The sequence below is a fragment of the Monodelphis domestica genome, chromosome 6 (genome assembly GCF_027887165.1).
Source record: "Monodelphis domestica isolate mMonDom1 chromosome 6, mMonDom1.pri, whole genome shotgun sequence".
Taxonomy (NCBI): domain Eukaryota; kingdom Metazoa; phylum Chordata; class Mammalia; order Didelphimorphia; family Didelphidae; genus Monodelphis; species Monodelphis domestica.
In genome coordinates, this window is record NC_077232.1 from 83,184,898 (window position 1) to 83,208,701 (window position 23,804).

A 23,804-nucleotide genomic window follows, 5' to 3' on the forward strand; every position below is an offset into this window, starting at 1 on the left:
GAGCACAATCCATCATGACCCAGCAAACCAACAGCAAGCTTGGAGACACATACCTAGGTTGTAACAGTTTTTAGATCTCTCATCTCACAATAATAAGGGAGTCAGACAACTTGTCAGAAGGAGATTAGAGGGGACTCTGTTAGTACTGGGTTCAGGATTCTAATGCATGCATTGTTTCTACAGTTTTATGTCACAATCTCAGAATGAAAAGAAACACTACACCTGTGGCCCCAGAAAAATAGGGACACAATACCCTGGTGAAAAAGAAGGCTTCTGGTCACTCACAGATCAGAGCACAGGCCAAGAAATCAGTAACCACATGTCTCCTTTGATCATAACACTTTGGTAGAACTGAAAAAAAAAACAAACCCTTACAGATCCCCAGCACTAGCTCTAAAAACAATAGCATGAGAAACCTGAACCTTGGGATAGAATTCCCTCTACTCTGGGAGCAGAACTAAATTTAAAATTAAAGTTAAAAGTAAAGAAATAGGTGGGGAAAAATAACAAACAACAAAAAAGACATGTTCGTAAAAAGTTTCTAAGAAATGGGAGTGATGTAAGAAAATCATGAAAAAAGAGCTGATAGCTTGGTAAAAGAGGCATAAAAATCCACTGAAGAAAATCCCTAAAAAGCAGAATTGTCCAAATGGACAAAGAGACACATAATTCACTGAAGAAAATAACTTTTAAAAAAGTAAAATTAGCCAAATGAAAAATAAAAGCTGATTTATGCAGTAATTCCTAAAATATTTGAATCTGGAAGGTGGAAGCTAATGACTCTATAATAAAATAAAAACAATAAAAAATCAAATTAATAAAAAAATAGGATAAACTATCAATTCTAGAATATTGATTGAGGAGAGATGATTTAAGGATTATTATCTGAAAGTCATGACTTTTAAAAGAGCCTAGATGTTATGTTACAAAAAATTATCAAGGAAAATTGTCCTGATATACTAGAACTAACAGGTAAAATAGAAATGGAAAGAATTCATTTATCACTTCTAGAGATCCCAAAATAAAAACTCCCAGAAATATTATAACTAAATTTCAGAGCTCCTAAGACAAAGACAAAATATGCAAACATCCAGAAAGAAATAATTCAGATAGCATGTAGTCATATAACACAAGATTTAGCAGCTTCTACATTAAAGGAGTAGAGTGCATGGAATGTGATTTTCCAAAGGGTAAAGGACCTCTTATTAAAACCAAGTATCACTTACCCAGCAAAACAAAATATATTCCTTTAGGAGGGAAGAAGCAGATATTTAATGAAATAAAAAAACTTTCAAGCATCTCTAAAGAAAAGACCATATCTGAATAGAAAACTTTACTTTCCAACAAAAGACTAAAGAGAAACATAAAAAGGCAAATAGGAAAGAGAAATCATAAGAGATTCAGAAGGGCTAACTAAATTATTCACTTCCTATTTTGGAAGATGATACTTCTAACTCCTAAGAACTATATAATTACTAGGGTAGTTAAAAGAAACAGAGACAGAGGGCATGGGTGCAATTAGACTATGATTAGATAAGGAAAAACAAAGTTAGGGAATGAGAATGAAAGATACACTAAGAGAAGAAGGAAGGAAGAGGTAGAAGAGGGAAAATTGTCACATAAAAGAGATACAAAAGAGTTTTTACTGTGGAGGGGAAGATGGAGGGGTTGGCAAGCAACACTTGAATCTTACTCCCATTGAATCATTACTTTCCATACTCAGTTGAGTATAGAAATTTATCAAGCCCTACAGGAAAGAAGGAGAAGAAGAGGATAAGAGAAAGGGCAGGGTTGATAGAAGGGAGGATGGATTTATGGAGGCTGTGGACCAAAAGAAGACACTTTTGAGGAGGGTGAGAAAGAGGAAGATAAACAAAGGAAAATATGGATGGAGGGAGAAACACCAATTAGTAATCACAAACTTTGAATGTGAATAGTATGAACTCACCCATAAAAATCAGTGTGAATTGAAAACTAGAATGTGACAATATGTTGTTTACAAGAAACATACTTGAAACAGAGACACATACAGAATAAAGGTAAGAGGTTTGAACAGAATCTGTTATACTTCAGCTGAAGTTAAAACAAAGCAGGAGTAGCAATCATAATTTCAGACAAAGAAAAAGTAAAAATAGATCTATTGAAAAGAAATCAGCAGGGAAACTACATTTTGGCAAAATGTACCACAGACAATGAAGTAATGTCAATACTAAACATACACACACCAAATGGTATAGTATCCATATTCTTAAAGGAAAAGTTAAATGAATTATGGGAGGAAATAGATATTGAACTATATTAGTCAATTTACCCCTTTTCAGAAATAGGTGAATCAAACCAAAAAAAAATTTAAACAAAACAAACAAGAAAGAAATAAAGGAGATGAATAGAATTTTTAAAAAGATAAATAGGGTAAGCCTCGAGATATTTCTGAGTGGTGTATGTCACCCACACAAAAACTGACAATGTATTAGGGTTTCACTTTTCAAACAAATGTAGAAAAGTAGAAATGTTAAATGCATACTTTTTTTTAAAATTTTTAAACATTATTTTATTTGGTCGTTTTCATACATTATTCACTGGAAACAAAGATCATTTTCTTTTCCTCCCCTCCCCCCTCCCACCTTTCCCTCTCCCATAGCCGACGCATGATTCCACTGGTTATCACATGTGTTCTTGACTCGAACCCATTTCCCTGTTGTTGGAATTTGCATTATAGTGTTCATTTAGAGTCTCTCCTCAGTCTTATCTCCTCCAACCCTGTAGTTAAGCATTTGCTTTTCATCTGTGTTTTTACTCCCACAGTTTATCCTCTGCTTGTGGGTAGTATTTTTTAGATCCCTGCAGATTGTTCAAGGACATTGCATTGATACTAATGGAGACGTCCATCACCTTCGATTGTACCACAATGTATCAGTCTCTGTGTACAATGTTTTCCTGGTTCTGCTCCTCTCTCTCTGCATCACTTCCTGGAGGTTGTTCCAGTCTCCATGGAATTCCTCCACTTTATTATTCCTTTTAGCACAATAGTATTCCATCACCAACATATACCACAATTTGTTCAGCCATTCTCCAATTGAAGGGCATCCCCTCATTTTCCAATTTTTGGCCACCACAAAGAGCGAAGCTATGAATATTTTTGTATAAGTCTTTTTGTCCATTATCTCTTTGGGGTACAAACCCAACAGTGCTATGGCTGGATCAAAGGGCAGACATTCTTTTATCGCCCGTTGGGCATAGTTCCAAATTGCCCTCCAGAATGGTTGGATCAATTCACAACTCCACCAGCAATGAATTAATGTCCTCACTTTGCCACATCCCCTCCAGCATTCATTACTTTCCATAGCTGTCATGTTAGCCAATCTGCTAGGTGTGAGGTGATACCTCAGAGTTGTTTTTATTTGCATCTCTCTGATTATAATAGATTTAGAGTACTTTTTCATGTGCTTATTAATAGTTTTGATTTCTTTAACTGAGAACTGCCTGTTCATGTCCCTTGCCCATTTATCAATTGGAGAATGGCTTGATTTTTTGTACAATTGATTTAGCTCTTTATAAATTTGAGTAATTAAACCTTTGTCAGAGTTTTCTATGAAGATTTTTACCCAGTTTGTTGTTTCCCTTCTGATTTTGGTTACATTGGTTTTGTTTGTACAAAAACTTTTTAATTTGATGTAATCCAGATTATTTATTTTGCATTTTGTAACTCTTTCTAATTCTTGCTTGGTTTTGAAATATTTCCCTTCCCAAAGGTCTGACATGAATGCTATTCTGTGTTTGCCTAATTTTCTTATAGTTTCCTTCTTTATGTTCAAGTCATTCACCCATTTTGAATTTATCTTGGTGTAGGGTTTGAGGTGTTGATCTAAGCCTAATCTTTCCCACACTGTCCTCCAATTTTCCCAGCAGTTTTTATCAAATAGTGGATTTTTGTCCCAAAAGCTGGGATCTTTGGGTTTGTCATATACTGTCTTGCTGAGGTTGCTTGCCCCCAGTCTATTCCACTGATCCTCCTTTCTGTCTCTTAGCCATTACCAAATTGTTTTGATGACTGCTGCTTTGTAATATAGTCTGAGATCTGGGACTACAAGACCCCCTTCCTTTGTATTTTTTTTTCATTATTTCCCTGGATATCCTTGATCTTTTGTTCTTACAAATGAACTTTGTTATGGTTTTTTCTAAATCAGTAAAGAAAAATTTTGGAAGTTCCATGGGTATGGCACTAAATAGATAGATGAGTTTGGGTAGGATGGTCATTTTTATTATATTGGCTTGTCCTACCCATGAGCAGTTAATGTTCTTCCAATTGTTCAAGTCTATTTTTAGTTGTGTGGAAAGTGTTTTGTAGTTGTGTTCATATACATCCTGTGTTTGTTTCTGGAGATAGATTCCTAAGTATTTTATTTTGTCTAAGGTAATTTTGAATGGGATTTCTCTTTCTAGTTTTTGCTGCTGAGCTGTGTTGGAATTATATAGAAATGCTGATGACTTATGTGGGTTTATTTTGTATCCTGCAACTTTGCTAAAGTTGTTGATTATTTCGATTAGCTTTTTGGTTGAATATCTAGGATTCTTTAAGTAGACCATCATGTCATCTGCAAAGAGTGATAATTTGGTCTCCTCCTTGCCTATTTTAATGCCTTCAATTTCTTTTTCTTCTCTAATTGCTACTGCTAGTGTTTCTAATACAATGTCAAATAATAGAGGTGATAATGGGCATCCTTGTTTCACTCCTGATCTTAATGGGAATGGATTTAGTTTATCCCCATTGCAGATGATATTAGCTGTTGATTTTAGATATATACTGTTTATTATTTTTAGGAATGACCCTTCTATTCCTATGCTTTCTAGTGTTTTTAGTAGGAATGGGTGTTGTATTTTATCAAAGGCTTTTTCTGCATCTATTGAGATAATCATGTGGTTCTTGTTGGTTTGCTTGTTGATGTGGTCAATTATGTGGATAGTTTTCCTAATGTTGAACCAGCCCTGCATCCCTGGTATAAATCCTACTTGATCATGGTGGATGACCCTTCTGATCACTTGCTGGAGTCTTTTTGCTAGTATCCTATTTAAGATTTTTGCATCTATATTCATTAGGGAGATTGGTCTATAATTTTCTTTCTCTGTTTTTGGCCTGTCTGGCTTTGGAATTAGTACCATGTTTGTGTCATAAAAGGAGTTTGGTAGAACTCCCTCTTTGTTTATTATGTCAAATAGTTTGTATAGTATTGGGATTAACTGTTCTCTGAATGTTTGATAGAATTCGCTGGTGAATCCATCAGGCCCTGGGGATTTTTTCTTAGGAAGTTATTTGATGGCCTGTTGGATTTCTTTTTCTGACATGGGATTATTTAAGAAAACTATTTCTTCTTCTGTTAGTCTAGGCAATTTATATTTTTGTAAATATTCATCCATATCACCTAGGTTGGTATATTTATTGCCATATAGTTGGGCAAAGTAGTTTTTAATGATTGCCTTAATTTCCTCTTCATTGGAGGTGAGATCCCCCTTTTCATCCTTGATGCTGTTAATTTTCCTTTCTTCTTTCCTTTTTTAAATTAGATTAACCAGTACTTTGTCTAATTTGTCTGTTTTTTCAAAGTACCAGCTTCTAGTCTTATTTATTAGCTTAATAGTTCTGTCACTTTTGATTTTATTAATTTCTCCCTTAATTTTTAGGATCTCTAGTATGGTTTTCTTCTGGGGGTTTTTAATTTGTTCATTCTCAAGTTTTTTGATTTGCATTTCCAATTCCTTGATCTCTATCCTCCCTAATTTGTTAATATATGCACTCAGGGATATGAATTTTCCTCTAAGTACTGCCTTGGCTGCATCCCATAAGGTTTGAAAGGATGTTTCGCTGTTGTCATTTTCTTCAACGAAATTGTTAATTGTTTCTATGATTTCTTCTCTAACTATCCGATTTTGGAGTATCATGTTATTTAATTTCCAATTAATTTTTGATTTAGGTCTCCATGTACCCTTGCCGATCAATATTTTTATTGCCTTGTGATCTGAAAAGGCTGCAGTTATTATTTCTGCTTTTCTTCATTTTAGTGCCATGTTTCTATGACCTAGTGTATGATCTATTTTTGTGAATGTGCCATGTGGTGCTGAAAAGAAGGTGTATTCTTTTTTGTCCCTATTTATTTTTCTCCATATGTCTATTAACTCTAATTTTTCTAAGATTTCATTCACCTCTTTTACCTCTTTCTTGTTTATTTTTTGGTTTGATTTATCTAAATTTGATAGTGGTTGGTTCAAGTCTCCCACTAATATGGTTTTACTGTCTATTTCCTCCTTCAATTCTCCTAATTTCTCTATTAAAAATTTGGATGCTATACCATTTGGTGCATACATGTTGATTAGTGATATTTCCTCATTGTGTATACTCCCTTTTAGCAGAATATATTTACCTTCCCCATCCCTTTTGATCAGGTCTATTTGTGCTTTGGCTTTGTCAGATATCATGATTGCAACTCCTGCCTTCTTTCTATCAGTTGCGGCCCAAAAGGTCTTACTCCAACCTTTAATTCTAACCTTGTGAGTGTCAACCAGCCTCATATGTGTTTCTTGAAGACAACATATGGTAGGGTTTTGGGTTCTAATCCAATCTGCTATTTGTCTACATTTTATGGGTGAGTTCATCCCATTCAAATTCAAAGTTATGATTGTCATTTGTGGATTCGCTGGCATTTTGATATCTTCCCCTAGTTCTGACCTTTCTTCTTTAGATTTCTCCTTTTGAACCAGTGATTTACTTTGAATCAGTCCCCCTAGTCCCCTCCCTTGAGATGCTTCCCTTTCTAGCCCCTCCCTTTTTATGCTCCCTTCTCCTCCCCCCTCTCCTTCCCTCCCTTTTTATACTCCCTCCCCCCTCCCCCTCCTTAATTTTCCTTTCTTTCTTGCCCTAATGGATAAGATAGAATTCAGGATCCCACTGGATCTAGATGTTCTTCCCTCTCAGATTTGCTTTCACTGAGAGTAAGGTTTAAGTAATTCCACTTCACGCTCTCTTCCTCTCCTTCTCATATGAGAGTTCTTCCCCTCCCCTTCCCATGTGTATCTTTATATGGGAAAGATTATTCTATTGAGTCCCCCCCTATTTCTTTTTTTTTTTATTTTAATATATTTTATTTGATCATTTCCAAGCATTATTCGTTAAAGACATAGATCATTTTCTTTTCCTCCCCCCCACCCCCCATAGCCGACGCGTAAGTCCACTGGGCATTAGATGTTTTCTTGATTTGAACCCATTGCTTTGTTGATAGTATTTGCATTAGAGTGTTCATTTAGAGTCTATCCTCTGTCATGTCCCCTCAACCTCTGTATTCAGGCAGTTGCTTTTTCTCGGTGTTTCCACTCCCATAGTTTATCCTTTGCTTATGAATGGTGTTTTTTTTCTCCTGGATCCCTGAAAGTTGTTCAGGGACATTACATCGCCACTAATGGAGAAGTCCATTACGTTCGATTATACCACAGTGTATTAGTCTCTGTGTACAATGTTCTCCTGGTTCTGCTCCTCTCGCTCTGCATCACTTCCTGGAGGTTGTTCCAGTCTCCATGGAACTTCTCCACTTTATTATTCCTTTTAGCACAATAGTACTCCATCACCAACATATACCACAGTTTGTTCAGCCATTCCCCAATTGATGGGCATCCCCTCGTTTTCCAGTTTTGGGCCACCACAAAGAGCGCAGCTATGAATATTTTTGTACAAGTCTTTGTGTCCATTATCTCTTTGGGGTACAGACCCAGCAGTGCTATGGCTGGGTCAAAGGGTAGATATTCTTTTGTCGCCCTTTGGGCATAGTTCCATATTGCCCTCCAGAATGGTTGGATCAATTCACAACTCCACCAGCAATGAATTAATGTCCCTACTTTGCCACATCCCCTCCAGCATTCATTACTTTCCTTTGCTGTAATGTTAGCCAATCTGCTAGGTGTGAGGTGATACCTCAGAGTTGTTTTGATTTGCATCTCTCTGATTATAAGAGATGCAGAGCACTTCTTCATGTGCTTGTTAATAGTTTTGATTTCTTTATCTGAGAACTGCCTATCCATTTCCCTTGCCCATTTATCAATTGGAGAATGGCTTGATTTTTTGTTCAATTGATTTAGCTCATTATAAATACGAGTAATTAAACCTTTGTCAGAGGTTTCTATGAAGATTTTTTCCCAATTTGTTGTTTCCCTTCTGATTTTAGTTATATTGGTTTTGTTTGTACAAAAGCTTTTTAGTTTGATGTAGTCAAAATTATTTATTTTACATTTTGTGATTCTTTCTATATCTTGCTTGGTTTTAAAGCCTTTCCCCTCCCAAAGGTCTGACATGTATACTATTCTGTGTTTACCCAATTTACTTATGGTTTCCTTCTTTATGTTTAATTCACTCACCCATTTTGAATTTATCTTGGTGTAGGGTGTGAGGTGTTGATCTATTCCTAGTCTCTCCCACACTGTCTTCCAATTTTCCCAGCAGTTTTTATCGAATAGTGGATTTTTGTCCCAAAAGCTGGGATCTTTGGGTTTATCGTATACTGTCTTGCTGAGGTCGCTTTCCCCCAGTCTATTCCACTGATCTTCCTTTCTGTTTCTTAGCCATTACCAAATTGTTTTGATGACTGCTGCTTTGTAATATAGTTTTAGGTCAGGGACTGCAAGGCCCCCATCATATGTGTTTTTTTTTTCATTATTTCCCTGGATATCCTTGATCTTTTGTTCTTCCAAATGAACTTTGTTATGTTTTTTTCTAAATCAGTGAAGAAGTATTTTGGTAGTTCAATGGGTATGGCACTAAATAGATAAATAAGTTTGGGTAGGATGTTCATTTTTATTATATTGGCTCGTCCTATCCATGAGCAGTTAATGTTTTTCCATTTGTTCAGGTCTAGTTTTAGTTGTGTGGCGAGTGTTTTGTAGTTGTGTTCATATAGTTCCTGTGTTTGTCTTGGGAGATAGATTCCTAAGTATTTTATTTTGTCTAAGGTGATTTTGAATGGGATTTCTCTTTCTAGTTCTTGCTGCTGAGCTGTGTTGGAGATATATAGAAAAGCTGATGATTTATGTGGGTTTATTTTGTATCCTGCAACTTTGCTAAAGTTGTTGATTATTTCAATTAGCTTTTTGGTTGAATCTCTAGGATTCTTTAAGTAGACCATCATGTCATCCGCAAAGAGTGATAACTTGGTCTCCTCCTTGCCTATTTTGATGCCTTCAATTCCTTTATCTTCTCTAATTGCTACTGCTAGTGTTTCTAGTACAATGTCAAATAGTAGAGGTGATAATGGGCATCCTTGTTTCACTCCTGATCTTATTGGGAATGCATCTAGTTTATCCCCATTGCAGATGATATTAGCTGTTGGTTTTAGATATATACTGTTTATTATTTTTAGGAATGACCCTTCTATTCCTATGCTTTCTAGTGTTTTTAATAGGAATGGGTGTTGTATTTTATCAAAGGCTTTTTCTGCATCTATTGAAATAATCATGTGATTCTTGCTAGTTTGCTTGTTGATGTGGTCAATTATGTGGATGGTTTTCCTAATGTTGAACCAGCCCTGCATCCCTGGTATGAATCCTACTTGATCATGGTGAATGATCCTTTTGATCACTTGCTAGAGTCTTTTTGCTAGTATCCTATTTAAGATTTTTGCATCTATATTCATTAGGGAGATTGGCCTATAGTTTTCTTTCTCTGTTTTTGACCTGCCTGGTTTTGGAATCAGTACCATGTTTGTGTTGTAAAAGGAGTTTGGTAGAGCTCCCTCTTTGCTTATTATGTCAAATAGTTTGTATAGTATTGGGATTAACTGTTCTCTGAATGTTTGATAGAATTCACAGGTGAATCCATCAGGCCCTTGGGATTTTTTCTTAGGAAGTTCTTTGATGGCTTGATGGATTTCAATTTCTGATATGGGATTATTTAAGAATTCTATTTCCTCTTCTGTTAGTCTAGGCAGTTTGTATTTTTGTATATATTCATCCATTTCTCCTAAATTGGTGTATTTATTGCCATATAATTGGGCAAAGTAATTTCTAATGATTGCCTTAATTTCCTCCTCATTGGAGGTGCTGTCCCCCTTTTCATCCTTGATGCTGTTAATTTTCCTTTCTTCTTTCCTTTTTTTAATTAGATTGACCAATACTTTGTCTATTTTGTTTGTTTTTTCAAAGTACCAGCTTCTTGTCTTATTTATTAAATCAATAGTTCTATCACTTTCGATTTTATTAATTTCTCCCTTAATTTTTAGGATTTCTAATTTGGTTTTCTGCTGGGGGTTTTTAATTTGATCGCTTTCGAGTTTTTTCAATTGCATTTCCAATTGATTGATCTCTGCTCTCCCTTGTTTGTTAATATAAGCTTTCAGGGATATGAATTTGCCTCTGATTACCGCTTTGGCTGCATCCCAAAAGGTTTGAAAGGATGTTTCGTCATTGTCATTTTCCTCGATGAAATTATTAATTGTTTCTATGATTTCTTCTTTAGCTAAACGGTTTTGGAGTATCATATTGTTTAATTTCCAATTGGTTTTAGATTTGGTTTACATGTACCATTACTAATCATTATTTTTATTGCCTTGTGATCTGAGAAGGCTGCATTCATTATTTCTGCTTTTTTGCATTTGTGTGCTATGTTTCTGTGACCTAATGTATGGTCAATTTTTGTGAATGTGCCATGTGGTGCTGAGAAGAAGGTGTATTCCTTTTTATCCCTATTTATTTTTCTCCATATGTCTATTAATTCTAATTTTTCTAAGATTTCATTCACTTCTTTTACCTCTTTCTTATTTATTTTTTGATTTGATTTATCTAAATTTGATAATGGTTGGTTTAAGTCTCCCACTAGTATGGTTTTATTGTCTATTTCTTCCTTCAATTCTCCTAGTTTCTCCATTAGAAATTTGGGTGCTATATTATTGGGTGCATACATGTTGATTAATGATATTTCCTCGTTGTCTAGAGTCCCTTTTAACAAAATATAATTACCTTCCCTATCCCTTTTGATCAGGTCTATTTTTGCATTGGCTTTATCAGATATCATGATTACCACTCCTGCCTTCTTTCTGTCAGTTGAGGCCCAGAAGGTCTTACTCCAACCTTTAATTCTGACCTTGTGGGTGTCAACCCGCCTCATGTGTGTTTCTTGAAGACAACATATGGTAGGGTTTTGGATTCTAATCCATTCTGCTATTCGTCTACGTTTTATGGGTGAGTTCATCCCATTCACGTTCAAAGTTATGATTGTCATTTGTGGACTCCCTGGCATTTTGATTGCCTTCCCTAATTCTAACCTTTTCTTCTTCGGCTCTACCTTTTAGTCCAGTGATTTACTTTGAATCAGTCCCCTTGTCCCCTCCCTTGATGTTTCCCTTTTTAGTCCCTCCCTTTTTCTTCCCTTCCCCTCCCCCCTCTCTTTCCCTCCCTTTTTGTTCTCCCTCTCCCCCTTCCCCCCCTCAGTTTTCCCTTCTCCTTACCCTTGTTGGGTAAGATAGAATTCAAGATCCCAATGGATCTGGATGTTTTTCCCTCTCAGAGTTGATTTCCCTGAGATTGAGGTTTAAGTAACCCCCCCCCCTCTCTTCCTCTCCTTCTTATAGGAGTTTTCTTCCCCTCCCCTTCCCATGTGAATCTTTGTGTGAGAACCATTATTCTATTTGGTCTTTCTTTACCCCCTATTTATACATTACATTTTCCCCACATGTTAGTATACATGGATTGATATAAATGTAGTCCTTATAGAAGAGAGTTTGAGTAAAAGAAGAAGATAACATTTTTCCCCTTTCCTTAATATTTACCTTTTCAGGTATTCCTTGCTCTTTGATTTTCGGTATCAAACTTTCCACAGAGCTCTGGTCTTTTCTTTGCAAAAAGTTGGAAGTCTTCTATTTTGTTGAATGCCCATACTTTCCCTTGGAAGTATATAGTCAGTTTTGCTGGGTAGCTGATTCTTGGTTGGAGACCCAGCTCTCTTGCCTTTCTGAAGATCATGTTCCATGCCTTACGATCATTCAGAGTAGAACTTGCAAGGTCTTGTGTGACCCTGATTGGCATTCCTTTATATCTAAATTGTCTTTTTCTGGCTTCCTGTAGGATTTTTTCTTTTGTTTTATAGCTTTGGAATTTGGCAATTACATTCCTGGGAGTTGTCTTTTGGGGGTTTAGTGTAGAAGGTGTTCTGTGAGCTCTGTCAGTGGCTGTATTGCCCCCTTGTTCTAGAATCTCTGGGCAATTTTCTTTGATTATATCTTGTATCACCATGTCCAGTTTGGTGTTTATTTCTGGCTTTTCTGGGAGTCCAATTATTCTTAAATTTTCTCTTCTAACCTTTATTTTCCAGATCTATCACCTTGTCGGTGAGATATTTTATGTTCTCTTCTATTTTCTTGGTGTTTTGGCTTTGCTTTATTAGTTCTTGCTTTAAAGCCTGGTTTTCTTTTACAGTTTGGTCAAACTGGTTTTGTAGATGTGTGAATTTCTTTTGCATTATTTCCCACTTTTCCTCCCAGAGGGCTTCCATCTTTTTGGTCATTTCTGATTCAAATTCTTCATGGGTTTGTGGAGAGTTTCTATTTCCTTTGGAAGATTTTGGAGAATTTTCTTGTATATCTTCTCCTATCTGCTCTGTATTTTGTATTTTGGCTCCATAGAATGTGTCCAAAGTTGCCCCTTTCTTCTTATTTTTCTTGGTATTTTGGGGCTTCTGTGCTTCTGTGGAATTTGCCATCTCTGAATGTGGAGGATTAGCTTTTCTTATCTCTGTCTGTTGTTCAGAGGCTTTAGTCCTGGGCAGATTGTCTATGAGCTTTCCCTGGGTTAAACTGAATATGCCTCACTGGAACTGGAATGGAAGGGTCGGACCACGAGGCCACACTCTCCCCCCGGCTCGCTTTCCGGAAGTTGCCTTCAGAATCGCTGGCTGTGAGGCTGTTTCGTTGGCCTGCGGGGGGATGGGCTGCAGCTTCCCCAAGCTCCGAGGGCAAGGACTTTCACTGAGACTTGGATAGCAGGATCCAGCCCGTGAGGCTGTTTTGCCTGCCCTGAGGGTTGCTGTTGTTTCGAACAGCTCTCTGCAGCGGAAGCCCCAGGCAGTAACTTTCACCCGGACTCGGGTAGAAGGCCCTGAGGGTTGTTGTTCCGAGGACCCTGCTCTCTGAGCCAGGCCGGGCTGCGGCTTCCCAGAGCCTTGGACTCTGCGCTCCTACCCCTGAGGTCCGAGTGATCTCAGGTTCTGGCTTTTGAGGGGGGCCGTACCTTTTGAACCGGGTCCAGGTCCAGGAGGAGGGTTCCCAGGGTCTGTGCTGTTGATCGTTTTGAATTTCGGCGCCTTAGGAGCTTATAGTTTGAGATCGGTCGGGAAGGGTTTTCCGGAGATCTGAGCTTTAGCTTTCTCTAAGCCGCCATCTTAACCGGAAATCCCCCCCCCCATTTCTTGAAGTTAATCTTAGTATTATCGACGGTTCTCCCCTCCCTTTTCCTTTCTTTGCCCCCACTTTCCTCAAATCTTCTTAATGCCCCAATCTTTCCCTATGCATGTTTCTTCTAACTACTCTTATGATACTATAATTTATGAGAGTTACACAAAACATTTTCCCCACATATTAATATATATAATTTGATGTAAATGTAGTCCTTATAGAAGAGAGTTTGACTTAAAGAAAAAGATAAGATTTATCTCCTTTTCCCTTTCTTTCATATTTACCTTTTCATGTTTCTCTTGCTTTCTGTGCTTGGATATCGAACTTTCCACAGAGCTCTGGTCTTTTCTTAGCAAATGTTTGGAAATCTTCTATTTTGTTGAATGCCCATACTTTCCCCTGGAAGTATATAGTCAGTTTTGCTGGGTAGTTGATTCTTGGTTGGAGACCCAGCTCTCTTGCCTTTCTAAATATCGTGTTCCATGCTTTGCGGTCTCTTAGTGTGTTAGCCACTAAGTCGTATGTGATCCTTATGGGAGCCCCCTTATATCTGAAGCTCCTCTTCTTGGCTTCTTGTAGGATTTTCTCCTTTTCTTGGAAGCTCTTGAATTTGGCAATTACATTCCTAGGGGGTTTCTTGAATCCTTTCTATTTCTATTTTGCCCCCTTGCTCCAGAACGTGGGGGCAATTTTCTTTTATAATCTCCTGTAGAATAATATCGAGTTTATTGTTTATCTCTGGTTTTTCTGGGAGACTGATAATTCGGAGGTTTTCTCTTCTCCCTCTGTTTTCGAGATCTGTGACCTTCTCAGTGAGATATTTTATGTTTTCTTCTAATTCATTAGTTTTTTGGGTTTGCTTTATTGATTCTTGCTGTTTTATCATCTTGCTTTCTTCGAGGTGCTTAATTCTGGTCGTTAGGGACTGGTTTTGCTTTTCAGCCTTGTCTGCCCTTCTATTGGATGCTTCGAGCTCTTTTTCCAATTGAGCAGTCTTATCTGTCAGACTGCTGATCTCTTTCTCCCATTTTTCTTTCCAGAAGGTTTCCATCTTTTGGATAAGTTCCAGTTTGAGCTCTTCCAGAGCTTGTTGATAGTTTCCATTTTGGGAGGCATGTTCTGATTTTTTTTGGATTTCCTCCTCATTCTCCTCTTTTCCTTGGGTACTTCCACCATAAAAGTTTTCAATAGTTACTTTTTTCCCTTTCTTCCTGGAGGCTTGATTTTGGGCCATGTGAGCCATCCCTTTGGTGGTTTTATTCCCCTTTCCTTTTTGGTCTGGGGTCTGGGTGATATGGGTGGGTTTTCTGTGAATTTAGGTTGCTTCAGACTAGTTCTTCCCAGACTCTGAGGTTTCTTAGAGCACTGGGCCCCTGATCAGAGCCACACTGCCCAGGTGTTCAGCTCCGCCCAGATAATCAACGTGTGGTCCGCCCCTGGTGTTTAGCTCTGCGGAGATGTTCAGCGCAGTCGCCCCAAGTACAGCTCCACCAAACCCCGTAATCAGCGCCAGATTCTCCAGTGAAACCGCCCTGAGACGTGTTTTCCTGGCAGTCCCCAGATCCCAAGGACCCTGGAGTGCCCCCCCCGCCCCCGACAGAGACGTTCCCCACTCACTCACTGTCCCGGTGAGCGCTCTGGTAGCTCACTCTGGTTTGGTGGGGGAGGTTGGGTGGGGGAAGGGCGGCTCAGTTCACTTTTCTGTGCAAGCTTTTCCTCCTTCTTATTATAGTGTGGAAATGTTCAAGCCCCACGTACCTTCGCCTCTGTGGAGTACTGGGAGTTCTGGGGTGTCCTTCTGTTCCTCCAAAGGTGATTTTTATGCTCCTTTGATGTAGTCTATTTCGTTCAGTGCCGGGGAGAGGAAGCGTGTGGCGTCTAGATTGCAGCCATGATTACCCAGAAGTTCTTAAATGCATACTTTTCAGACCATGGTGCATTAAAAACTATATTCAATAAAAGATCATAGGAACATAGATTAAAAATTAATTCAAAACCAAGTAATATGATCCTAAAGAATGAGTGCATCAAAGAACAAATTATAAAAACAATCAACAATTTCATTAAAGAGAACAACCACAATGAGACAAGATACTAAAATTTATGCAATGCAGCCAAAACATTACTTAGAGAAAAATTTCAATCACTTTTCAATAAAAGAGAGAAAAAACAGGTCAATGTATTGTGCATGCAACTAAATAAAACTAGAAAATGAACAAATAAAAATCCTTAATTTTTAAATACTAACTTGGAAATTCTGAAAATAAAAGGAAAGATTATTGAAGTTAAGAGTAAGAAAACCATTGAAATAATAAATAAAATAGGACATGGTTTTGTGCAAATGAGTCCAATAAGTAGATAAACCACTGGTTAATTTGATTTAGAAAAAAGAAAAAAAAACAAATTACTAATATAAAATTGAAAAGGTTGAATTAATGACCAATGAAGAGGAAGTTAAAGTAATGATTAGTAGCTATTTGGCCCAATTATGTGCCAGTAAATATAACAAACTAAGTGAAATGGATGAATATTTATCCAAAAAAATTGCCTAGATTAATAGCAGGGAAAATATAATATTTAATACCTCACCTGAGAGAAAGAAATTGAATAAGTCTTCAATGAACTCCTTAAGAACAAAATCATCAGGACTTGGATTCGTAAGTAAATTCTACCAAATATCTAAAAAATAAATATTTCTAATAGTATATGAAATATTTAAAAAAATAGGCAAGAAAAGGCTTACCAAATTCCTTTTACAACACAAATAATGTGCTGATACCTACACCAGAAAGAACAAAAACAGAGAAACAATCAACCAATTTCCATAATGAGTATTAATGACAATTTTTTTTAATTTTATAGTATTTTATTTGATCATTTCCATGCATTATTCATTAAAGACAAAGATCATTTTCTTTTCCTCCCTCCCACCCCCCCGTAGCCTATGCGTGATTCCACTGGGTATCACATGTGTTTTTGATTCGAACCCATTGCCATGTTGTTAGTATTTGCAAAGTCTCTCCTCTGAATGACAAAAATTTTAAATCAATTATAAGTAAGGAGATCACAGCAATATATCATAAAGATCACATACTATGACCAGGTAGAGTGGTAAATCAGTGGTGTAAAATATAAAGTAGTAAATAGCTATGTTAATCTAGAGTTTGATAAACCCCAAATCAAACTTTTGGGACAAGAACTCACTATTTGACCAGAATTATTGGGAAAACTGGAAAGCAGTTGGACAGAAACTAGGTATAAATCAATATCCCACACCATATACCATGATAAGCTCAAAATGAGTACATGATTTAGACCGAAAGTGATACCATAGGCAAATTAGTTAAGGATATTAGATATATAAATGGAAAGAATTTATGATCAAATAAGAGATAGAGGACATTTTGGGATATAAAATAAAATTGTATATAATTATGATGGAATACTATTGTGCCATGAGAAATTGTGAATGAGCAAGACGCTTTCAGAATAATCTGGAAATACACAAACTAATAACTCAAAGGGAAATAAGCAGAAGAAAGAGAACAATGTACACAGTAACAGAAATATTGTATAATGGTAAAATGTGAATGACTTAGCTACTTTCAGCAAGACAGTGATCCAGGACAATCCTAAAGGATCTATAATATATAATTAGAATTTGCTCTCCAGGACTCTAAATCCCAGCTTCCCATATTCCTTCTCATGTTAAGTGCTAATGTAGGGAGGATATAAGTTTTGTGTAGCTCCATCCTTGCTCTCTCTTTTCCTGGGAATGTGGTTAGTGTAGGTTGGGGGAGAGCCAGGCAGGAGAACTTTAACCACATGTGTTTACTCAGGCTTTTATTACTTTTGTTCAAGTGATTATGAATAAATCTTATAAAATATAATACTTGGAGTTATTGAATGTTAATTTAAATCTTACAATAACAAAATATAATATCTATCTCAAGAGAAAGAATTGATAGAGTTTAAATGCAAATCACAGCTTATTTAAAAAATTATTTTGCTTGGGTTTTTTGTCTATTTTCTTTTACAACAGGACTAATATGGAAATATGTTTTGTAAAACTGCACATGTATTATCTGTGTTTAATTTTTGCCATTTCAGAGAAGGGGAAACAGTAATAAAGAGAGAATTATTAAGTCAAAAATTTTAAAAATGAAAGTTAAAAGTTGTTAATATGTAATTTGAAAACTAAAAATTTTCATGTAAAAAGGACAATGCTTATTTTTCTCCCTTTAAACTCTCTAGTTTGTTGTATCTTCTCCCTAATGATCTTCCCACTCTGGAGATGCCTTCACCCCTGTGTTTCTCCTCTCAGAATGGCCAGTTCCTTGCTGGGAGCATCTCAGGAGGTATGACTCATGCCATTTGTACTCTTCTCTTTCCTGACTCTACTCCTAACTTTTTGGACTTTTCTATTTCCTTGTCAATAAACAACTTTCCAAGCCTCATGTGAGCTCTTCCAACTATTTCCAGTTCCTTTTAATGGATTGTTTCCCTGCCATTAAAACATAAACCTGTTGAGGGCTGATTCTGGCTTTTTTGCTTTACATTTATTTTCCAAACCCTTAGCACATTGCCTAGAATAGAGTAAGCAATAGAATTGTGATTCTGACTCCACATTCATTGTTCTTCCTACTCTAAGACAGATTCAGCATGAACAGAGCATTGGGTAAGAGACACTGAAGCCACCCCAAAAGCGACAGTGTATATTAACATTGCTTTCAACATCAGGACAAATTATAGAACACAGACTCTTTTTGTTAAGAAAGGAACTAGAATCTATTCACGACACCCATTAATTATGGTAGCAGCAGCAAACAAACAAGTATTATTTGTTTGTTTGTTTTTTCTGTTCAATTCCTTGGAATGGAGAAGGAAAGAGGATGGTTTCCTTAACTAAGGTTTCTTTTAGAATTTTACAGTCTCAGGGTCACAAAGGATCTTAGAAAGCATTCATTCAAGATATTGCCTCTATGGCTTCTTCAAAGGAATTATCCCACCTCTATTTAAACACCTTTTAGGATGGAGAAATCCTGACTTAATGAATCACCCCAACTGCTACTGAAGAGCTCTCATTATTGGAAAGTTTTTCCTAATAACAATGTGGTCTATCTTCCTTTTACCTCTATTGTCCTTTCCCCTATTGATCCTAATTCTGCCCTCTGAGATCATTGACAGCAACCAGACTCCATCTTCTACTCAACAACCCTTCAGCTGCCTTGTAGGTAGAAGGGAATTTTGAGATTAGGTAGGTCAACAGCCTCATTTTTTTAATACAGAGATCATTTCCCCTCTAAGTATTTTATTCAGGCTAAAAATCCCCAAGTGCTATGCAGTACCCCTTACAGCCTACTTCCTTGTAAGTCACAGTAGCTGGATGGGTCCCCCAGGGGATGAATCCCAGGGTCAAGTTCCCCTCTCTTCCAAGCTTCTAAAATGACCTGCACACTATTGCCATCTGGGTCCTCAAAATATTCCAAGGCTTGGGATGGGGAGGGAAAGGGATGCCAACTGTTGTCAAGGGTCGATGGGCTATTTTGTAGAAGAGGAATTCATCGGACTTACTCTGTCTGGCCCCTGCAGCACAGAACCAAGAGCAATGGAGGGACGTGACCAAAAGTTATATTTAGGCTGAAATAAATTAGAGTAGCTTACAAATGGCACCTAAGCTGCCATAAGTGGTAATGAGCTTCCTCTCTGCAAATGTCTTCAATCAGAGGCTAAAGAACCACGTAGGATGATAGAATCATAGATTGAGAGGTAGATGGGACTTCAGAGGTCTTCAAGTCCAGTTCGCTCATTTTACAGATCAAGAAGGCGAGGCTGAAAGTGGTTAAGTGATTTGCCCAGGGTCCTGCAATTATTAGCATCTAAACCCAAGTCATCCTCATTCCAAGTCTCGAGCTCTAAACATTGTACTACCTAGCTGCCTCACTAGTGGGAATTCCTTTCACGTATGAGTTGGAGTAGACAACTGTTGAGGGTTTCCAACTCTCACAACCTGGAAATCTGTGTCTAGAATGATGAGACTTGACCAGATGACATTTGGAACTTTGTGAGGTACTTACAATTTTGATCTTTCTCATGAAGAATTGTTGTTTTTAAGATTAATACCTTCTTGGGGATGCTTTATGCCTATGAATGATAGAACATCATCATCTCTGAGGAATCTCAGTGACTGGTGACCCAGAGGGCAATGGAACTGTACATGGCATGTGTAAGCTGATGACAGCAAATTTACTGATAATGGCATGCGAAAGAAGTGGCCAAAAAGACATCATCAAGGGCATGAATCACCAGAAAAATTGATGGGGGGTAAAATGGAGACCACTAGAGTACTACAACCACCAGGATATTAAGAAATCAGAGGAATACCTACATATAGCACAATGAGGCTCCTAGGTAGTTTGGAGATAGAGTGTGAGGCTTGGAGTCACAAAGACATGAGTTGAAAACAGTCCCAAGGCACCAGCTGTAAAACCCTAGAGAAGTCACGTATTCTGCCTTAATTTCTTTCATTGTAAAATGGGATAAAAAAGCATCTACCTCTCAAAATTGTTGGGAGGCTCAAATGAGATAATGCTTATAAAACATTTAGGACAATGACTGGCATATAGAAGATGCTGTGCAGATGGAAATTTTGCCACACCTGAGTTACAGTCTCAGCATCCTTTTAAGTTATGTCCTCTTTTTACATAAGGATGCTTGGGAGATAAATTTGTCTGAGACCCATGCTGTGAGGCTCTTTTTTTAGAGCTTGTGCTTTTGGTAAAGAGCTGCAGGTGTGCGTCTCTGGCTCTCTTTGCTCTGCTCACTTGACTGAAAGAACCCTTTTTCTTTTCCTTCTCTTTAAATTATTATTAAAATACTACAATGCTTAATAAATGCTTATTTCTGTTATTGCTATGTCAAATGCCATAAGGAAACACTAAGGTGATATTTTGCACTAGATGGGCTGCGATCCCTCTCAGAGGAGGGAGCACCCTGACCCTTGAGATTGTAGATCACATCAGGATCTCTTCTGATCATATGGAGCTGCTAAATTTGCACAGTATCTCCCTTACTATTTCTTAGAACGCCTTGATTTTTACCATCAGAGACTCATATCTTTTTCTTAAAGTATTGCCTGGTCCTGCAATTACCTTCTGAACTGCAAATTCCTAGTACAGAACTCTGCATCAAGTTCTCATCTTTCCTCTCTCCTGAATTCGAATCACTTAATACAAACTACTCACTCAGGTTCTCTCCCTAGATGATCTAGGGACAGCATGTCCAAAATAGAACTCATTACATTTTCCAATTCCTCTTTTCTCTATCTTTCACATTATTGGTAAATTGATCTTTCTAAACCATAGTGATGACCATGTCACCTCCTGCTCAAAAACCTTTGGTTTCTCTTTCCCTGCTTGCCCACATAATAGATATAAACTCCATAATCATGGGTTTTAAGCATTCAATAATATGGCTTTCACCTACCTTCCTGATATTATTTTGTATTACTTCCAATTTATTCTTGCTTTTTCAGTCAAAGAGGCATGCTAGCTATTTGCTGTATATACTATTATATCTCTTTTATCTCTGTGCTTTTAATGGGTTCCCCATTTCTGATCTCTATCTCCATGCCACCCCACCACCACAATCTAGAAAGCACCCTCTCCTTACCTCTTTAAAGCACAAGTTAGGCATCACCTCCTCCCTAAGACCTTTTTTGGTTCCTCCAGTTATTAATGTCCAGGATTTGCCATCTGTGTTGGCAAAAGGAATTCCCACACTAGGAGTTCTGGTACTGAGGAAATTATAGATCCTTCCCATAACTGAAGTGCTAAATAAAGACACCTATTATGATTACCATCATTGTTAGTATTATTGTTCCTCTAGTCTAAACTTCTATTCTTCAAGACTAAGATCTTAACCTTTGGCAGGGTAAAAGAATATGATAAATGAATTAATACTTAGGTAAATTTGTAGCTCATTACAAGTTCCTCCTTGGAGAAATTTGTGTGTTTTTGTGTGTCAGAAGAAGGCTGGACCCAGTAATGGTTTAATACAAATGATTTAGAAAATGGTAGAATCCTAGGCATTGGGGGAGTTACTATGAGGGAAGTGTGGTCGCAAAGGCAACTAATCTGTCCTTAAAATTATATATTCCTGGAATATTTTTTAAGGTAAGAGTTCTTAACCTAAAGTCCATAAGGCCCCCATCCCTAAAGTATTCATAGCTAGATTTCAGGGTGTGAATGAATTTAGATGGGAAAAATTGTTCCATATAAATGACTTACTTTATAATTCTATATATTTTATTTTATTTTATATATTTAAGACATTATTCTGAGAAAGGGTCTATAGGCTTGACATGTATGCCAAGGGTTAAGGACCATTTATTTAAGATTCTTCCAGTTAAAAAATAATTAAATTTATTTTTCTTGACCTCTGAGGGACTTCATAATTCAGAATGTTAGTGCTGGAAGGGTTGTAGAACATGGGCTATTAGAGCTGGAAATGATCCTTAGTCACTTTAGTCCTATTCCCTCATTTCACAGATGAAGAACCTGAATGACAAAGATAGGCAGTTATTTCTACCATGGTGTGGTAGGGCGAGGATGGTTTCATATTATACCCCCAGGGCCTGATACTTTGCCTGACACATAATAGGTTCTTAATAAATGTCCATTGATTAAATGCCTTGCCAAAAGTCGTATTTTGAGTGGATGGAAAATAAAGGATTAGGATCCAGGAATCATTGACTTTCCTTCAATTCAGTTTTTTTTCCATAACTATTAGTCTAGCCCTGGCTATGTGTGGGCAAGGGAAGGATGTGGAGGGAAAGGAAGGGCAGATTTATAGTTGTGAGGGGAAGAGACTGCTATAATTAGAAGGTTTTTGGTTTTTTCACAATATCCAAGTCATTATCATGTTTTGGCTAATAGTTCACTAGAATATTAGAGATGGTGGGGAACCCAGTGGCCTTCTAATACAAACCATATCTGAAAAGATTTTCCACTGGGACATACCTGCTTAAAGACCCACAGGAAAGGGAATCCACTACCTCCCTAGATAATACATTTTACCTGTGACTATCTCTAATTATCTGAGAGTTACTATTTTTTCCTTGGCTCTTGTTCAGTTATTCCAGTCATGTTCAATATTATATGACCCCATTTGGGTTTTTCTTGGTAAAGATACTAGAGTGGTCTGCCATTTGCTTCACCAGTTCATTTTACAAATGAGGAAATAGAGGCAAACAGAGCTAAATGACTTGACCAGGGTCACATAGCTAGTGTCTGAGGCTACATTTGAACTCAAGTCTTCCTGACTTCAGACCTGGCACTCTATCTACTGCACCATCTAGCTACCCACCACCACCACCACCACCACCACCACTACTCTAATTGAGTTTTTGTTCTCTTTTCCTTAGTACCAAGCCTAACTTGGCCTCTTCACAACTTCTACCCATTGTTTTTGATACTACCTACTGGCAATAAGTGAACAAGTCACAAAATCACAGAATTTGAGTCCAACCCATAACCAAGAGGAATTCCCACTATAGTATTTCTAACAGACTCTGTTTGAAGACCTCTAACACTGGAGAACCCAGCACCTCTTGAGGTAGCCTATTTATTTTCTGGACAGCTTTAATTGTTAAGAAGTTTTTCCTGACTCATTTTTGCCTCTTCACAATATCCATCCATCACTTTGCTGTTCTGTCCTCTGAAGTCAAATAAATCTAATCCTTCCTGAACATGACAACCCTTCAAATATTTTAAGATAATTCTTGTTTCCTCTGATACTTCTCATATCCAGGCTAAACATGTCCATTGCCTTCATCCATTTCTCACATGATTCAAAATTTTTCACCATCCTAGTTACCATATCACTTTCTGACTCATGCATATCCTTTAAAAACCAGGGTCCCCACAAAATTGCTACAAATGTGGTTTCATGAAGGAAGAACACAGTGGAATTATCATCTCCTTTGGAAACTATTCTCCTATTACAAATAGCCCAAGGCTGCTCTGGCTGTTCCATTACACTTCTTACTACTATTGAGCTTGCAGTCAACTAAAATATATAGACATTTTTCAGAACAAATGCCTCCTTACCATGTTTCCCCCATCTCATGCCTGCAAAAAAGTGTAAGACTTTTCTATTTAACCCTACTGAATTTCATCTTATTAGATTCAGTCCATTACTTTAGCTCAAAAAAATTCTCTTTGGATCCTAACTTTATAGTCCCTTCCAGCCTTGTGTCATCTGCAAATTTCATGAACATACCATCTATGCCTTTAAACAAGTTAAGGACAAAAATGTTAAACAGCATAAGGCAAAGGACAAAAATCTAGAGCCACTCCACTCCTTCCACACTGGCATTGAATATTA

General features: G+C 37.3%; 1 long non-coding RNA gene across 6 annotated transcripts in view; it reads left to right on the forward strand.

Annotated features, from left to right (window-relative positions):
• The window catches only part of LOC103095682 (uncharacterized), a 179,165-nt gene extending 156,890 nt beyond the window's left edge, over positions 1-22,275 (forward strand). For all 6 annotated transcript variants that reach the window (XR_008912814.1, XR_008912810.1, XR_008912811.1 and 3 more), the window contains one exon: positions 17,673-22,275. This is a non-coding gene — a long non-coding RNA (uncharacterized LOC103095682). The remainder of the gene's footprint in view (positions 1-17,672) is intronic.
• The last annotated feature ends 1,529 nt before the right edge of the window (positions 22,276-23,804 follow it).